The sequence below is a fragment of the Galeopterus variegatus genome, unplaced genomic scaffold (genome assembly GCF_000696425.1).
Source record: "Galeopterus variegatus unplaced genomic scaffold, G_variegatus-3.0.2 Scaffold3585, whole genome shotgun sequence".
In the NCBI taxonomy this organism is placed as follows: Eukaryota; Metazoa; Chordata; class Mammalia; order Dermoptera; family Cynocephalidae; genus Galeopterus; species Galeopterus variegatus.
The window spans coordinates 103,481-121,327 of record NW_007729696.1 but is presented as its reverse complement, the minus strand read 5'-3'; the positions used below and the strand labels follow the sequence as shown (position 1 = coordinate 121,327).

The 17,847-nt window shown below is 37.2% G+C and overlaps 1 protein-coding gene and 2 pseudogenes across 1 annotated transcript in view; 2 read left to right on the top strand and 1 right to left on the bottom strand.

Moving 5' to 3' along the window:
• LOC103601090 (vacuolar protein sorting-associated protein 13B-like) overlaps positions 1-17,847 on the top strand; it is a gene marked incomplete at its 5' end in the record, with an annotated part of 153,223 nt that overhangs the window by 90,235 nt on the left and 45,141 nt on the right. The window lies entirely within an intron of this gene.
• On the top strand, positions 7,109-7,558 carry LOC103601088 (annotated as a pseudogene).
• On the bottom strand, positions 16,491-17,604 carry LOC103601087 (annotated as a pseudogene).

Here is a 17,847-nt window from a genome sequence, read left to right as displayed (position 1 = left end):
TTTTTTTTTTTTTTTTTTTTTTTTTGTCTTTTTTCGTGTCCGGCAACAGATCGCAACCCTCAGTGTTGCTCCCATACCGGACCGGGACCGGCAACGGGATCGCAACCCTCGGTGCTGCGCCCGCCCCTCGCTCAGCCAGTGAGCGGGAACCGGTCTGTATGTGGGATCCGAACCCTCGGCGGGAGCGCCGCCGTGCTCCCAAGCGGCGCACTGTAGCAGTGCGCCACCAGGCCGGCCCCAGAAATTCTTGATTGTAGTTATTTTTCAAATATCATTGAGTTTTAATGCCAAATTATTTTGTAGGTATAATCCTCTTGGATTCCAGACTGGTCCACCATGGTTCCTCTTCATTTTTAGGTCAAAAGCTGATGGGTTCAAGAACACAAGTCTTAACTTTAGAGCTTGTGGGTTTTTCATATCAAAGCCTCTTTGCTTCTAGAGTGGAAGTTAGAACTTCTAAAATATACTAATCTGTGGGCATTATACCTAGCCTGTTGTTTTGGAATCTCTGAGGATGGGGCCCAGATGTTGATCTTTTAAAAAAATCTCTTTGTGTCCATTTGATGTGGACATGTGGATGAGAACAACTACTCTAGAATGGAAACTGGTAAAGTATGGTCCCCAGGCCAAATCCAGCTCATCACCTGTTTTTGACTGCAAATAACCACCATTAGGGCCGGCCTGGTGGCGCACTCAGAAGAGTGCGGCGCTTGGGAGTGCGGCGGTGCCCCCGCTGGGGGTTCGGATCCCATATAGAGACCGGTTCGCTCACTGGTTGAGCACGGTGCGGGCTCCACACTGAGGGTTGCGATCCCGTGACCAGTCACGAAAAAAAGACAAAAAGGGGAAAAAAAAATAACCACCATTATTTGGTTATTTGTTTAGTATTTATGGTTCTTTTTGCTACAGTGGCAAGGTTGATTAAGTGCAACAGAGGCTGTATGTCCTGCAAAGCCTAAAATATTCGCTGTTTAGCTCTTTATATGAAATGCTTGCTGACTCCTGCTTTAGATTATGAGCTGTGATTATTACAGCTTTGTACATTCCTAGATTTCATGTTTGTTAGTACTTGATTTTGGTGAATTAGCTAGATTTTTGCCTATCTTTTTTTTTCTTGCTTAAAGGTTGTTATTTGAGAGCAGGCATTATATTTTATAGCTCATTAAATTCCACAACACATAATATAGTTCATTTTGCATGTTATAATGCAGAATGTATAATATATGTATAATATAGTTCATATAGCAAATGTTCATTAATTGATACTAGCTATTGGCCTTAGGTTATTGCAGGAGGGTACCAGCAAGGGGCAGTGTGGAGCTTTTGCCTTGCACACTTTTTTTTTTTAAACTCATTTCTCTTTAATATAATATATTAAAATAGATATTACTGTACTTTACAATATTATCAAGCCTTCATTTTATAATTATGGCAAATCTTATAATTTTTTCCCATTTCTGTAATTCTCTTCAGTCTTTATTACTCTTTTTATCAGTTGTACTTAAGATCTATCTTAGCTATAAAACAGTATACCACATTTTCGTTATCATTACTCTTTTTAAAATTTGCCTTCATTACTGTTTCAGGGAGTTTTGCCAATGACAGGATTATTTCTGTCTTGAAAATATCTCGTTGGTCTGGCAGATAAGAAATTGATCGAATTTAAATATAGTTTTACTCTACTTCCAGACCTTTAATGGGTCAAAATTAGCTTAGCTTTTGTTGCTCATGTGGTCACAATAATTTATTTTTAAAATTTATTTTATTATGAATATTCATGGGATACAAAGCTGATTGTCACCCCTCGTGGCATGATGTGAGGGCCAGATTCATACTGACAGCATACCCATTACCAGAAATTGCTTTTGTACCCCATGTACCCCACCCAGTTATCCCCCCCTTCCCCGCCTTTCTCCCCACTCCACATTGTAACCCAAGGAATGTTCTCTCCCTCTGCAAGACCAATGCACGACTGTGGTCTTTCTTTCCTTCCTTCTTTCTCTCTTAGCTCCCGCGTATGAATGAGATCATATGGTATTTATCCCTCTGTGCTTTCCTCATTTCACTCAACATAAGTTTCTCCAGGCTCATCCGTGTCGTTGCAAATGGGAGTATTTCATTCTTTTTTGTGGCAGAGTAGTATTCCATGGTGTATGTATACCACAGTTTCCTTATCCAGTCATCCATCAATGGACATTTAGGTTGGTTCCATGTTTTGGTATTGTAAACAGAGCTGCGATGAACATGGGAGTGCAAGTATCCCTTTGACATGATAATTTCCTTTCCTCTGGGTATATACCCAGAAGTGGGATTGCTGGATCGTTTGGAAGATCAATCTGTAGTTGTTTGAGAAGGCTTCATACTGTTTTCCATAGTGTTTGTACTAATTTACAGTCCCACTAACAGTGCAGGAGTGTTCCCTTCTCTCCACACCCTCGCCAGCATTTGTTATTCACCATCTTTTTGATTATAGTCAGTCTAAGTGGGGTGAGGTGGTAACTCAGTGTAGTTTTAATTTGCATTTCCCTGATGACTAGTGATGTTGAGCATTTTTTCATGTACCCGTTGGCCATTTGTATGTCTTCCTTTGAAACATGGCTATTCAGCTCCTTTGCCCATTTTTTAATTGGGTTATTTGTTTTTTTTACTGTATAATTGCTTGAGTTCTATGTATATTTTGGATATTAATTCCTTGTCAGATGCATAGTTAGAAAAAAATTTCTCCTACTCTGTAGATTGTCGTTTCACTTTGTTGATTGTATAAGACCTGAAACTGTAACATGACTAAGGGAAAATATAGGTGAAACACTTTAGCAACTAGGTCTGGGCACAGGCTTTATGAACATGATCCCGAAAGCACAAGCAGCAAAAGAAAATATAAACAAATGGGACTATATCAAACTAAAAAGCTTCTTCACAGCACAATAAATTTTTAATTGTAGGTTGCTCAAGAGAGAAAACAGACACGAAATGACCACATAGGCTTCTGTTTTATTCCCCTGGAATGATGTGTTCAACCAGTTTTCAGCTATTTATGACACAAATTTTCTTCAAGTGTTGTGTCAGTGTTTGTTTTCAAATTTAGTTAGTACACATACATGTGTTATATATTTAATAAGAAAGCAAGATCATCATCTAAAACAGATTTTTTTTTCCATTTGACTTGTTAAATAAAGTGAATATGTTATTTAGGGCAGGGGAAAAAATAAGGCACTGAGGCAGGTTGCTGATGGCAGTCCAAATGGCTGATCAGAGAGAGAGTCTTTATATACGTGTGTGTGTATATATACACACACACGTATATATACATACACACCACATTTTCCTTATCCAGTCATTCATTGGTGGACATTTAGGTTAGTTCCATAACCTGGCTCTTGTAAATAGAGCTGTGATAAACATAGGAGTGCGGGTATCCCTTTGACAAGATTTCCATTCCTTTGGATATATAACCAGTAGAGGGATTGATGGATCATATGGTAGTTCTGTCTATAGTGTTTTCTTTTTAAACCTGTCATCGATAGGCCCACCTTTCTTCTTTTCTCCCTTCCTCGAACTTGTCTCTCATTAAGTGAAATTCACATAATATAGAAACAACCATTTTAAAGTGTACGATACAGTGGTATTTAGCACATTCACAATATTGTGCAACTACCATTTCTCTCTAGTTTCAAAACTTTTACATCGCTTCATTAAAATACTTCATACCCTTCAAGTAATTGGTTGTAATCCCTCCTTTCCCCATGCCTTGGTCTCCTCTCTATCTACTTTCATTCTCTTTGGATTTGCCTCTTCTTGACATATCATATTAAAAAGAATCATATAATATGTGATCTGTAGGGACTGGCTTTTTTCTCTCAGTGTTATTCTCCGGAGATCTGTCTAAGTTGTGTGTGTATTGATAGTTTGTTCATTTTTATTGCTGCATAGTATGCCATGGTATGATGTACTACAATTTGTTTAACCATTTACCTGTTCAAAGACATATGGCTTGTTTCCAGTTTTTGCCTATTGCAAATAAAGCTGTTGTAAACATTTCTGTATAAGTTTTTGTGTGAACACAAATTTTCTTTCCTCTGGGAATGATAGCCCAGAGTGCAGTTGCTGGGCTGTATGTTACTTGTATGTTTAATTTTTACAGAAACTGCCAAACTGTTTTCAGGCATGGCTGTGCCATTTTACATTCCCACCAGCAACATATGACTTTGCAGTTTCTTCACGTATTCACCAGCATCGGATTTTGTTGCTTTGTTTTATTTTAGCCATTGGGATTGGTGTGTTGTGATATTTTATTATGGTAGTAATTTGAATTTTCCTGATGGTAATACCAGTGATATTCAGTATCTTTTTATGTGCTTATTTGCTATATGTATAACCCCTTAGTGAAATGTTTGTTCATGTTTTTAGTCCATTTTCACATTGTATTGTTTGTGCTTGTACTGTTGAGCTTTGAGGGTTTGTTATATATTCTAGATACCTGTCTTTTGTTGAAGATGTGGTGTACTAATATCTTTTCTCAGTTTGTAGCTTTCCTTTTTATTTTCTTAACAGGGTCTTCTGCAAAGCTAAAGTTTATAATTTTGATGCAGCCAATTTTTTTCCTTTAATGGATTTTACTTTTGTTAAGTTTAAGAACTCTTTGCCTACCTCTAAATCATAAAGATTTCCCCTGTGCTTTTTTCTGACTTAAAGTGTTAGACCTGGGTCGGAATTTCTTCTTTGCTTGTGGATGTGCACCTGTTCCAGCACTATTTGTTGAAAAGCCTGTCTCTATAGTTTTCTTTTTTTATTTCATTGAATCACATTTGCACTTTTGTCAGAAATTATTTGGCATTTTTGTGTGTGTCTGTGTTTGAGTACTGCATTCTGTTCCACTGATCTGTGTCTTCTTTCACTTATACCACACAGTCTTGATTATTTGTAGCTGTATGATTATTCTTGAAATTGGGTGGGTAGATTCCTCCCACTTTCTTCTTCTTCTTCTTTTTTTTTCTTTTAATGTTTTTAGCTTTGCTAGTGTCTTTGCCTTTCCATAAATATTTTGAATAATATTGTCTGTATCTACCAAAAAAAAAGGAGCCTTCACTTTGTTGTCTTTTTTTTTTTTTTTTTCGTGTCCGGTAATGGACCGCAACCCTCAGTGTCGCGCTCGTACCGGACCGGGACCGGCAACAGGATCGCAAACCTCAGTGATGCGCCCGCACCTCGCTCAGCCAGTGAGCGGGAACTTGTCCGTATGTGGGATCCGAACCCTCGGCGGGAGCGCCGCCACGCTCCCAAGCGGCGCACTGTAGCAGTGCGCCACTGGGCCGGCCCTTCACTATGTTGTCTTTTAGCCACAACCACTGTATGTCTCACTATTTATATAGATCTTTTTTTATTTCTTTCATCTTTTTTTGGTTTTTAACATACAAGACCTGTACATGTTTTATGAGTTTTACATCTAAGTATTTGATTTATTTTCAGTATATAATAATTTTCAGATTATAAATGGTATTATCTTTTTAATTTCAGCATTCATGTGTATCAATTGCTAGTATACAGAAATATGTTGATTTTTGAATTTTTATTTTGTATCTTGTGACCTTACAAAACTCACCTATTACTTCTAGGAGGTGAGTGTGTGTGTGTTTTAAAGATTCCTTGGGATTTATACATAGTTGTGTCAAATGCAAAGAGGGACAGTTTTTTTTTTCTTTTCCCATTTATATACATTTTATTTCTCTTATTGCACTGGCTAGAACTTTCAGCATTGTGTTGTATAACAGCAGGTGAAATCATTGGCTATGTCCCAATTGTACTGTGAAAACATTCAGTCTTTTACAATTATGTAGTTGTAGGTGTTTTTGTAGACGCTCTTTCTCATGTTGAGGAATTTCCTCTCTATTCCTATTTCCCTGACAGTTATTATCATGAATGAGTGTTGAATTTTGTCAAAGGTTTTTTTGTATCAGTTGATATCATGTGGTTTTTTCTTCGTTAGCCTGTAATGTGGTGGACTACATTGATTTTCCAATATTGAACAATACATCCATTCCTGGAATGAACCTTAGTTAGTCATGGTGTATTATTTATATTTACACCCACACTAATGCATTGATGAATTTTATTTTGTAATATTTTGTTAAGTATTTTCACATGTATATTGATGAGGAATATTTATTTATAGTTTTCCTTTTTTGGAATGTCTTTATCTGGTTTTGGTATCAGGGTTGTTCAAGCTTGATAAAATGAAGCAGAAAGTATTTTCTCCTATCTGTGTCCTGAAAGATATTGTGTAGATGGGATATTAATTATTCTTCAAAGGTTTGAGAGAGTTATCCATTTAAAAACAGAGATTTATTTTTTGGGTTTCTTTTTCCCCTTAAGGAATTTATTCATAGGGTCATAGTTTTCAAATTTTGTATGTAAAGTTGTTTGTTGTATTCCTTTATTAACCTTTTGATATCTGAAGGGTCTGTAATGATATCTCATTTCATTCTTTCTCTTGATAATTCATGGCTTCTTTTTTCTTTGTTAGTCTTGCTAGAGTATTATCAATTTTATACAAACAATTTTAAACATTAATTTCATTGATTTATGCTATGTTTATTATTTTCTTCCTCTGCTTGCTGAGGGTTTATTTTGACCATTTTTCTAGGTTTTTGAGATGGGAGGCTAGATTATCACTTAAGACTTAATTTTTCAAATGTGTACATTTAGTGCTATAAATTTCACTGTAGTGAGTTAGTTGTCCCACAAATTTTGATACATTGTATTTTTATCAGTTCAATTTTTTTTTTTCCCTTGAGACTTCCTCTTTTCATCATGGAGTATTTAGGTCTTTTTCATTTCTAAGTACTGGAAATTTTCCTTTTTTTTTTTTCTTTTCTTTTCTTTTCTTATTGATTTCAAATTTGAATGTATTGGGGTCAGAGAACAAACTCTGTAACTTACATTCTTTTAATTTTGTTGAGTTTCATTTATGGCCCAGCGTAATATAATCTAACTTGTTACGTGTTCTGTGGGAACTTGAACAGAATGTGGATTCCGGCCCTGCCCCAGGATGCTTGAGCAGGCACGGCAGCGTTTCTGGTGAGACATTGAACCCACCCACCAGAGGGTGCACATGTTTGTCCACCTGCGTAGACCTTCAGGAAAGCGGCTTGGCGGCAGGTGCAGGCCTGGTGTAGTCTGCTGTCTGGACAGTGAGAAGAGAACAACGCAGGACACTGGCTCACTAGTGCCTTTACATTGGCTTGGCTTTGGCTATGCAGCGCTGGTTGCTTCTGGTGGGATCACTGGCTATGCAAAAGCAGGTAGCGTGCCATCCCTGGCTGCTTGTCCCTGGCTGCTGGACTCCTCTTCGGGGAGGTTAGCAGGCCTAGGTGCTTACCCACTGTCTCAGGATCCGAGGAACGTCTGGGTTTTCCTAGTTACTTAGAGGACCTTGGCTGGCATTATGGGAATGAGATTCTACTACTCTGGAAAATTTATGCCTGCAGGTTTAATTGCCGGTGCCGGTTAGCTGATTGTTGCCAAAGTTGGAATTAGTATGTTGAGTAGACCTCATCAATAGTAATCATGTCCCAGCTCTGACTCATGAAGAATTAAAAATCTTCAAACTTCCCCTATTTTCAATATTTTGCTATTGTTCTATAATATAGACAACAGTTTATTGGTTGATGTTTTTGACATCATCTATATACCCTTGTTGATATTCTGTCTAGTAGTTCTGTCAGTTGTTGAGAACAGGTATTGATGTCTCCAGCTATAATTGTGGTTTTGTATATTACTCAGTTCTGTTTTTGCCTCACATATTTTGCTGCTATGTTGTTTGATTTATACACATTTTTGATTGCTGTGTCTTTTTGGAGGATTGTGTCATGATTTTTTTTCTACTATATCTGACATTAAAATAACCATGTTTTAAAAATTGAGATAAAATTCACATTGCATAAAATTTACCATTTAGCCATTTTTCAGTGTACAATTCAGGGGTTTTTAGTATATTCATAAAATTGTATAACCATAACTACTGTCCAATTTTAGAAGATATTTATCTTCCCCAAAGAAACCTCATACCCATTTAGCAGCCGTTCCTATTTCTGCTTCCCCACAGCCCCTGGCAACCACTAATCTACTTAGTGTTTCTATGGATTATTCTGAATATTTCCTATAAATGGAATAATGCAACGTGATCTTTTCTGATTTCTTTCACTTGGAATAATTTTTCCAAAGTTCATTCTTGTTGTAGTATGTTTCAGTACTTTATTTTTTTATGCCCGAATAATGTTCCATAATATGGTTATACTACATGTTTATCTGTGTATCATTTGGTGGACATTTGAGCTGTTTCCAGTTTTTGACTAGTCAGAACAATGCTTCTGTGAACATTCTTCTACATGCTTTTGTGTGAAAACACATTTTCAGGTCTCTTAGGTATTTTTGTAGGAGTGGAATTGCTGGGTCATATGATATCTCTATGTTTCACTTTTTGATTAACTGCCAAATTGTCATAATGGCTGGACCATATGACATTTCTAGCAGCAATGTATGCAGATTCTAGTTTCTCCACGTCCTCACCTACACTTGTTACTGTTTTGCGCTTTTATTGTAGTCATCCTAGTTGGTGTGCAGTAGTATCTCAGTATGTTCTGATTTCTGTTGATTAATGTTTGTATTATCTACTTTTTTCCATCCTTTTACTTTCTTTTTAAATATTATTTATTATAAGCATATTATTATTACAAATCATGATTCTTCTTTATTCCCTTTCCAGAGTATATAAAGAACTCAACTATGTAGTAAAAAACCAAATAATCCAGTTAAAAAATGTTCAAAGGAGATGAATAGACACTTTTCAAAGCAAGACATACAAATGGCCTATTGGTATATTAAAAAATGTTCACCATCACTAGTCATCAGAGAAATGAAAACCAAAACCACATTGGGATATCATCTTACCCCAGTTAGAATGGCCATTATTAAAAAGAACAAGAACAACAGATGTTGGTGAGGATGTGGGGAAAGGGGAACTCTTTTACACTGTTGGTGGGTCTGTAACTTAGTACAACATTATGGAAAACAGTATGGAGATTCCTTAAAAAATTACAGAGAGAGCTACCATGTGACCAAGCAATCCTGCTACTGGGCATGTATGAAGAGGAATGGAAATCATTATGTCCTAGGGATACCTACACTGCCACGTTCATTGCAGCTCTATTTACAATAGCCAAAATATGGAACCAACCATCTTTTTACTTTCAACTCACCTACATTGTTATACTTGAAGTGAGTTTCTTGTAGATGGCATGTAGTTGGATCATGTTTTTTGATTTGGTTGGCCAATCTTGTCTTTTAATTGGTGTACTTAGACCATTTATATTTAATGAAACTATTGATATGTTAGGCCTTAAATCTGCCATTTTAGTTTTTGCTATTTGATCTATTTTTCATTTCATTTGCCTGCCTTCCTGTGGGTTACTCGAACATTATTTAGAATCCATTTTGGTTTATGTGTGGTGATTTTGAGTATATCTTGTCAAGCTTTTGGAGTGATTGTTTTAGATATTACATTTTATATATCTATCTTACCACAGTTTACTGATACTATAGTTATTATAGTTCAAGTGAAGTCTAGAAACCATACTTCCCTTTATGTTCTGTTATTCTCCCTTGTTTATAATTGTCTTAAATATTTCCTCTATCTGTGTTAAGAACCACATTAGATATTGTTTTTGCTTTAACGTGAAACAGTTTAGAAAATCCAAGAGGAAAAGGAAAGTCTGTTATACTTGTATTTACCGTATTTTGTTTTGTGCTTCTTTTCTAATATTCAAAGGAATAAGGTGTTATTTTTCTCTCGCTCATTTCAAAATTTTTTTCTGTTTAGTTTTCAAAACTTTATCTGTGATGTATTTTTATTCTTTGAGTTTACTCTGTTTGGGCTTAACCCAGCTTCTTAATCTTCAGGTTTATATCTTTTGCCAAACTTGGGGAGTTTTTAGCCATTATTTTTTGTAGTACCTTTTCTGCCTCATCTTTCTCCTTCTTTGCTTCTGCACTCTGATGACACAAATGTTAGATTTTTTAGTTTATACTCCCAGAGGTACCTGAGACTATTTTTTTTTCTTTTTTACTATTTTCTTTATTAGTCACATTGGGTAATTTCTATTGTTCTATCCTATTTTTTGATTCTTTACTCAGTCCTCTCCATTCTATTGAACATTTCTTGTTTTGGTTATTGCATTTTTCAATTCCAAAATTTGGTTTGTTTTTATGTTGTTGCCTCTGCTTCCTCCACCTCCTCCTCCTCCTCCTCCTCCTCTTTTTTCAATTCTAAAATATGTTTGGTTCATTTTTATGTTATTGTCTCCTCCTCCTCCTCCTCTTCCTCATTTTTCAGTTCTGAAATTCATTTGGTTTGTTTTTATGTCATCTTCTCCTCGTCCTCCTTCTCTTCCTCATTTTTCAATTCTAAAATTTGTTTGGTTCGTTTTTATGTCATCAACTTCTCCTTCTCCTCTTCCTCCTCTTTCTCCTTCTAACTGTAACTTCCTATTTCTTTGCTAAAATAATTCTATTTTCATTTGTTTCTAGCATGCTTGTAATTGCTAACTGAAGGATTTTTATGATAGCTACTTTAAAATTTTTCTCAGATAGTTTTAACATTTGTGTCACCTCAGTGACATCTACTGATTATCTTTTTTCAATGTGGAATCTTCATGGTTTTGGTATGACTAGTGATTTTCATTTGAAACCTGGACATCTTGGATATTGTGTTCTGAGATTCTGGATCTTAATTTAAAGTTTCTGTTTTAGCTGGCTTTCTCCGAAAATGCTCCAGTAGTGAAAGGGGATATGTCCCTTTATTACTGGCAGGTAGGGGTAGAAGTCCAAATTCTCCACTTGGCCTCCATTGGCATCTAAGTGCAGGGGGGATTCTTATTATTACTGGCCCAGGGTGGAAATTTCAGCTTTTTTTATTTTTTTCCTTTTTGTCTTTTTTCGTGTCCGGCAATGGATCGCAACCCTCAGTGTCGCGCCCGTACCGGACCAGGACCGGCAACGGGATCGCAACCCTCGGTGTTGCGCCCGCACCTCGCTCAGCCAGTGAGCGGGAACTGGTCTGTATGTGGGATCCGAACCCTCGGCGGGAGCGCCACCGCGCTCCCAAGCGGCGCACTGTAGCAGTGCGCCACCGGGCCGGCCCGGAAATTTCATCTTTTAATTAGGCCTCCCATTAATACATTTCTGTCTTGGAGTGGTTGGATTGCCTAATTATTGCTCTCCTTGAGGCCTCCACTGACACTGTGGTAGTGGTGAGGTGGCTTGTTATTGCTGGGGGTTGGTGAAATTTTTGGCTCTACATTAAGTATCCTTTGATACCATCCCATCTGGAAGGGGTAGGGGTACCACCTTATTTCTGGATTGGGTTGGAAGTCTAGGCTCCGTATTCATCCTTCTCTTCTACTCAGGTGGGGTTGTTGGGTTTAGCGCATACTGAATGTGGAAGTTTAAGCTCCCTGCTTGACCTTTGCCACAGTTTTTGTAGTGGTGTTTGGCTGGAGTAGAACAATTATTGTCTTAAAGTTATCTGTCTTTCTACAGACCTTTCTGGTCTGTTGGCTAGGGAGAGCAGGTTTTCGTTGGGAATTTTTGTGTCTGTACCCTTTGGTCTTTTTGGGTACTTGTTTCTTCAGCTTCACGTTTGGGATATATGAGGCAAAACAAAACCCATGAATCTTACCATTGTGTTGTTCTTGGATCCAAGTGTCCCTAACTGGACTTCCTTCTTCTCTCTACCTTTCAGTGTCTTTATTTTTTGTTATATATGATGTTTGGTATTTAGTTGTACTTAGCATGAGAAGTAAGGAAAAGTACCTCTACCCTGTCACACTTAAGTGGACCTAGTTTATTTATTTTTATAATTACTTAAGAAAAACTGTCTTTTAAAAAATTTTAATTATGTTTTCTCTTTGTTTAGAATAGGCTATATGTGACCTTCAGCAGTCTCCCATTTGTTGTTGGTATTATTTCTTAGCTTAACCATCCGTAAGCTACCTGATATGATATCCTGCTCTGAATTTAGCTATAGCAACATTTGTTCTTTAGGGGTATTGCCTGCAGTGATTTGAGAATAATTTAGAGTTCAGTTTATGTATAGATTGGATATTATTTATATTCTTCCTCCTCTTGCACATATCTTTTACATATATAATGAGTCCTGATATCTTCTTCCATTTTATTTTTATAATTGGGTTATTTATTGGAAAAACTGAGTTATTTGTAAATTTATATATTCTCCTTGTCCTCTTTCTTTTCACTTATAAGTTTGGAGATATAAATATTAGTGAGGGTTTTTTGTTATTGCCTCTTGATTCTACCTATAGTTAGAATTGTCTTTCGTTTTTACTGTGAAACTTTACCATATGAGTTTATATAAAGTTTCCAAAACTTATAAAGTTAATTTTTTACATTATATATGAGGTTTTATAAAATTTCATCTTTCATACAATAATATTAAGTTCTATATAATTTCTAATATTTTTCTATTCAGTTTTCGTATCATTGTGATCATATATGCCATTTTATGTTCTGTTGTTATATTTATCATTTCCCGATAAAGTACATTTTCATGGTTTTACATAAATATCAGTGACAAAGATTTTTAATAATAATGGAATATTGATATTTCATAATGCACCTAACCATTCTCTTCTTCTCTGATATTTAAAGTGTTTCCTGATTTTTGCTGATGTAGTTTCCACAGTTTTTCTTCTTTTTAGTTATTTATTCAGGATAAATTCTTACAGCTGAAATAATTTCATAACTGATTACAAACTTTAAAAATTAACATATTATAAATATTGGTCTGCCAAATCATTCCATGAATATATAATACAACTGGGGATGAAGGGTGATAGTTGTTTTAATGAAGTCTCAACAACATTAAATGTTGTAGATTATTCATACAAATGATGCTTCACTTTTCTTTTCAATTCACTTTAGTTTCAGTAAGATTGACTTTTTGTCATGTCTTTTTACTACTTTGTTTCCCCTTATGTGAATTTGCTTTTTGTATTCTTTACTAGTCATTTATTGACTCATCCTTGGATTCCTGGATTCATTTATTCATCAAATGCCTATTAGGTGCTTTATTCAGTGATTCATTGAGCTTTAGTGCATTTGTTAAAGAAGTTTTGAAAGTTTTAGCAAATTAAAGGTTTTGACTTTTCCTTGTGAATAGTTATTTTTATTATCAAAATAGAGACATGTTAAAATCTTACAAAGGGTCATACATGACTTCCAATTATAATAATTTTTTCCCCTACCAGGTTTTGGGTGCTCAAGGAGTCAGTGTACCTTATCTGTTATTATTATTACCTTTATGAAAATGGAACTTGGCAGTATATGGCCCTTTGGGGGAATGAATGGTGTCTATACTGGCAATCTGTTTGACATCCTGGTTGTAACACTGTGTTTAGGTAGAGACAGTATGCTGTATGTGTGAAATTGTCACAGCTTAAGTGGTACTTTTTAAAGACTCCTCAGACTAGTTCAATCTATCTCATGTTTTGTGCATGTGTTTTTTTAAAATAAAAACTTCATTGAGGTATAACTTACATAATAATAGAATGCATCTATTTTAAGAGTACAGTTTAATGAGGTTTTTTCCTTTTCCTTTTACAGTGGTAAAATACATATAACCTAAAATTTACCATCTTCAGCATTTTTAGGTGTTAAATACACTTACAATGATGTGCCACCATTACCACCATTCATCTCTAGAACTCTTTTCATCTTGCAGATCTGAAACTCTATACCCATTAAACCATAGCTCCCCATTCTCCGCTCCTCTAAGCCTGTAGAAAACACCATTTTGCTTTTTGTAAAACACCGTTTTACTTTTTGTCTGTGTGATTTTTGACTACTCCAAATACCTCAGATAAGTGGAATCATTACACTAGTTATCTTTTTGTAACTGTCTTATTTCACTTGGCATGATGTCCTCAGAGTTCATCTGTGTTGTAACATGTGTCAGAATTTTCTGTTTTTTTTAAGATTGAATAATATTTCATTGTATGTATATATCACATTTTACTTAACTATTCATCCTTTGATGGATACTTTGGTTGCTTCCATGTTTCAGCTATTGTGAATAATGCTACTGTGAACACGGATACACAAATATCTCCTTGAGACCCTGCTTTCAGTTTTTATGGGTATATATCCAGAAATGCAACTGGTAGATCTTATAGTAGTTTTATTTTTAATTTTTTGAGGAACCGCCATACTGCTTTTTGCAGTAGCTGTACCATTTTACATTCTTTCCAACAGTGCACAAGGGTTCCAGTTACTCCACATCCTCAACAACACTTGTGTTCTGTTTTTTGACAGGAATCATCCTAATAAGTGTGAGGTGGTATCTCACTGTAGTTTTGATTTGCTATTTCTTAGTAGTGATTTTGAGCATCTTTTCATGTGATTAATGGCCATTTGTATATCTTCTTTGGAGAAATGTCTGTTCAAGTCCTTTGCCCATTTTTGAAGTGGGTTGTTTTCTTGTTGAATTTTAGGAGTTTTGTTTATATCCTGGATATCAGTCTCTCATCAGATACATGATTTGCAAATATTTTCTCCCATTCTTTCCCTCCTTATGTTTTAATAGCAGTTTAAAGTCTTCTTTTAGACACTTTTCACAATATCAAGTAGGTGTATATTTGTGTACTTATTGTTTTAATGAATGCTTCTCTCACGAGATTGTGAGTTTCCTGAGAAAAGAGCCTGAATTGATCTTGTTTACTTCTGCAGTGCCAGGCTGAGACTGGTATATAGTAGTTTCATTTATTGAATAAATGAGTGCGTGAATGAAAGAAATTCGTGAGTCAAAGTTAGTGCATGCATGAGGGGCTATCAGTAGATGATGATGTATAGATACAGACAGAAATTTGCATCCTTAAGCCAGGATGAAAGTCTAGTAGAAGCAAATTCTTATCTAAAAGCTCATGCCCTTCTGGGAAGTGTGATGGTTAACTGGGCCAAGGCACCTGATCACCCTACACAGTGAGAAACAGTACAGCGCTATGTGCAGTAGGCCTTTGATTTTGTCATAGATTGGAGTGCAGCAATTGAAGTAGCAAGACTGAATCTTGGTTGCATGCAGTCAGAGTTCTCATAGTAAAGAACAGCTTGTTGGAGTCCAGGTTTCATCTTGGTCAGGTAATTAGACAATTTTTACCTTGTGGCAGAATTGAGAGTACCTTGTCGAAGAATGTGAATTGAAAGGAGAATAATTTTGTCCTATGTGAAGTGAATGAATGTTGATTTATTTTTATTTTGGTGTGTTCTTCACCAACTCCCACAAAACACATATGCACACACACACACACACACACACACACACACACACACACACACACACACACACATATACCACACACGCACGTGCACATGTGCAGTGTTTCCTTAATTTAAAAGATAAATTTGCCTTTTGTTATGTCTCCTTTTATTTTTTCAGGTGGTAATTTAACGTTCTTATGCATGTTTAAAAATTAAAAAACAATCTTTGCCACATTTGCCCTATTGTACTTACAATAAGGTGTTTTAAAATAGACTCTAGGCCTTTTTCCTGAAATGATCTTATTTTATTTGTTGCCCTAATGCCTACATAGTATATTTTCTAAAATTTGGTGCCCAGTATTGATGATTTCTTCTCCCTTTCCTCCCCCTTTGGCTTATATTAAACGTGGAATATGAGGTTTAATGTAATATGACTTTTGCACGGCAGTCCTTTAGATATTTCTACCAGTAGTTATTACTGAGACCTTAGTTTCATATATTTCCTTTCCATATGTGTTATGATATTACCTAATCCAAGAAGCAGGCATTCTGTTTATTCTTAAGTTTTTATTTTCATATTTTATGACATGTTATTTTTAAATTATTTTATTTTATTTTTTTCTCGCTTTAAGGTGTGCACTTTTATTGAACTGGTCTCAAGTCAGTGTACAGGTAAGCCCTGGCTGCCTCTACAACTCAACCCACTTCCAGGGAGACCAAAAGCCTTCATACATCTCAAATTGGGGGACAAAAAGGGGGGCCACAATGGCTGATCATTCAAAATAAAACAAAATAAAATGGTATTAAGGGGAAGATTAAAAAAATTTGCATTACATAATTTGCACAAAAGCAATGCTGTCACTTCCCTTGTGTGGACTTGGGTGAGGACTGGGCCATTCTCCCTAGGGAGAAGTGGGGTGGCTTTGGGGAGGGCAAGGGACTTCCTGTAACAATGCATCTCACTATATTTGGAATGACTGTTTTAAAAAAAAGGACAATGTACAATCAAATTCCTCAGCCACATTGTAGAACTTTGTGGATGTTTGCTCCAACTGACTGCTGTCACCTTCACTGTTCCAGTTTTTAAATCCTGAGTCAAGCCAAAAAAACCCCCAAAACCAAACAAACAAACAAAAAACAAATAAAGCCATGCCAATCTCATCTCGTTAGGTTTTATCAAGAAAGGGTATAACGCAACTAAGTAACAGTCTGCCTAGAAAGCATTTGTGGTGGACTTAGGGTTAGGGTTAGACTTGTCATACTCCTGCTTCTGATCCACATCTGCTGGAAGGTGGACAGTGAGGCCAGGATGGAGCCACCGATCCACACAGAGTACTTGTGCTCAGGGGGAGTGATGATCTTGATCTTCATGATACTCGGTGCCAAGGCTGTGATCTCCTTCTGCATCCTGTCTGCGATGCCTGGGTACACGTTGGTGTCACCATACAGCACTGTGTTGGCGTACAGGTCCTTGTTGATGTCCACATCACACTTCATAATGGAGTTGAAGGTAGTTTCGTGGTTGCCACGGGATTCCATGCCTACGAAGGCAGGCTGGAAGAGAGCCTCAGGGCAGTAGAACCTCTCGTTGCCGATGGTGATCACCTGACCATCAGGCAACTTGTAGCTTTTCTCCAGGGAGGAGCTAGAGGCTGCTGTGGCCATTTCCTGCTTGAAGTCCAGGATGACATAGCACAGCTTCTCCTTGATGTCATGCACAATTTCCTGCTCAGCTGTGGTGGTGAAGCTATAGCCATGCTCAGTGAGGATCTTCATGAGGTAGTCTGTCAGGTCCCGGCCAGCCAGGTCCAGACGCAGGATGGCATGGGGGAGGACGTACCCCTTATAGATGGGAACAGTGTGGGTGACCCCGTCACTGGAGTTCATCACGATGCCAGTGGTGTGGCCAGAGGCATACAGGGACTGCACAGCCTGGATAGCCACATACATGGCTGGGGTGTTGAAGGTCTTGAACATAATCTGGCTCATCTTTTCACGGTTGGCCTTGGGGTTCAGCGGGGCCTTGGTCAGCAGTACGGGGTGCTCCTTGGGGGCCACACGCAGCTCATAGTAGAAGGTATGGTGCCAAATCATCTTCATGTCGTCCCAGTTGGTGATGATGCCATGCTCAATGGGGTACTTAAGGGTCAGGATGCCTCTCTTGCTCTGGGCCTCGTCACCCATGTAGGAGTTCTTCTGGTCCATACCCACCGTCATGCCTTGGTGTTGAGGGAAGACGGCCCAGGGGGCATCGGCGCCTGTGAAGCCAGCCTCGCACATGCTGGAGCTGTTGATGATGAGTGCAGCAATATCATCGTCCATGGTGAGCTGGGTGGAGGATGTGAACCGACGCTGGCGGCGGAGCGGAGAGGGCGAGGGGCCTGTGTTCACGGGCTGGACATGGTCTCAGCTGTTGACATGTTATTTTTTAAAATTTCATGTATGAGGGTAGTACTAAATGATTATAACTACTCATTGGGTATTATTTGTTATTTCAACCAACAACTTTGATGTGTAGAAACA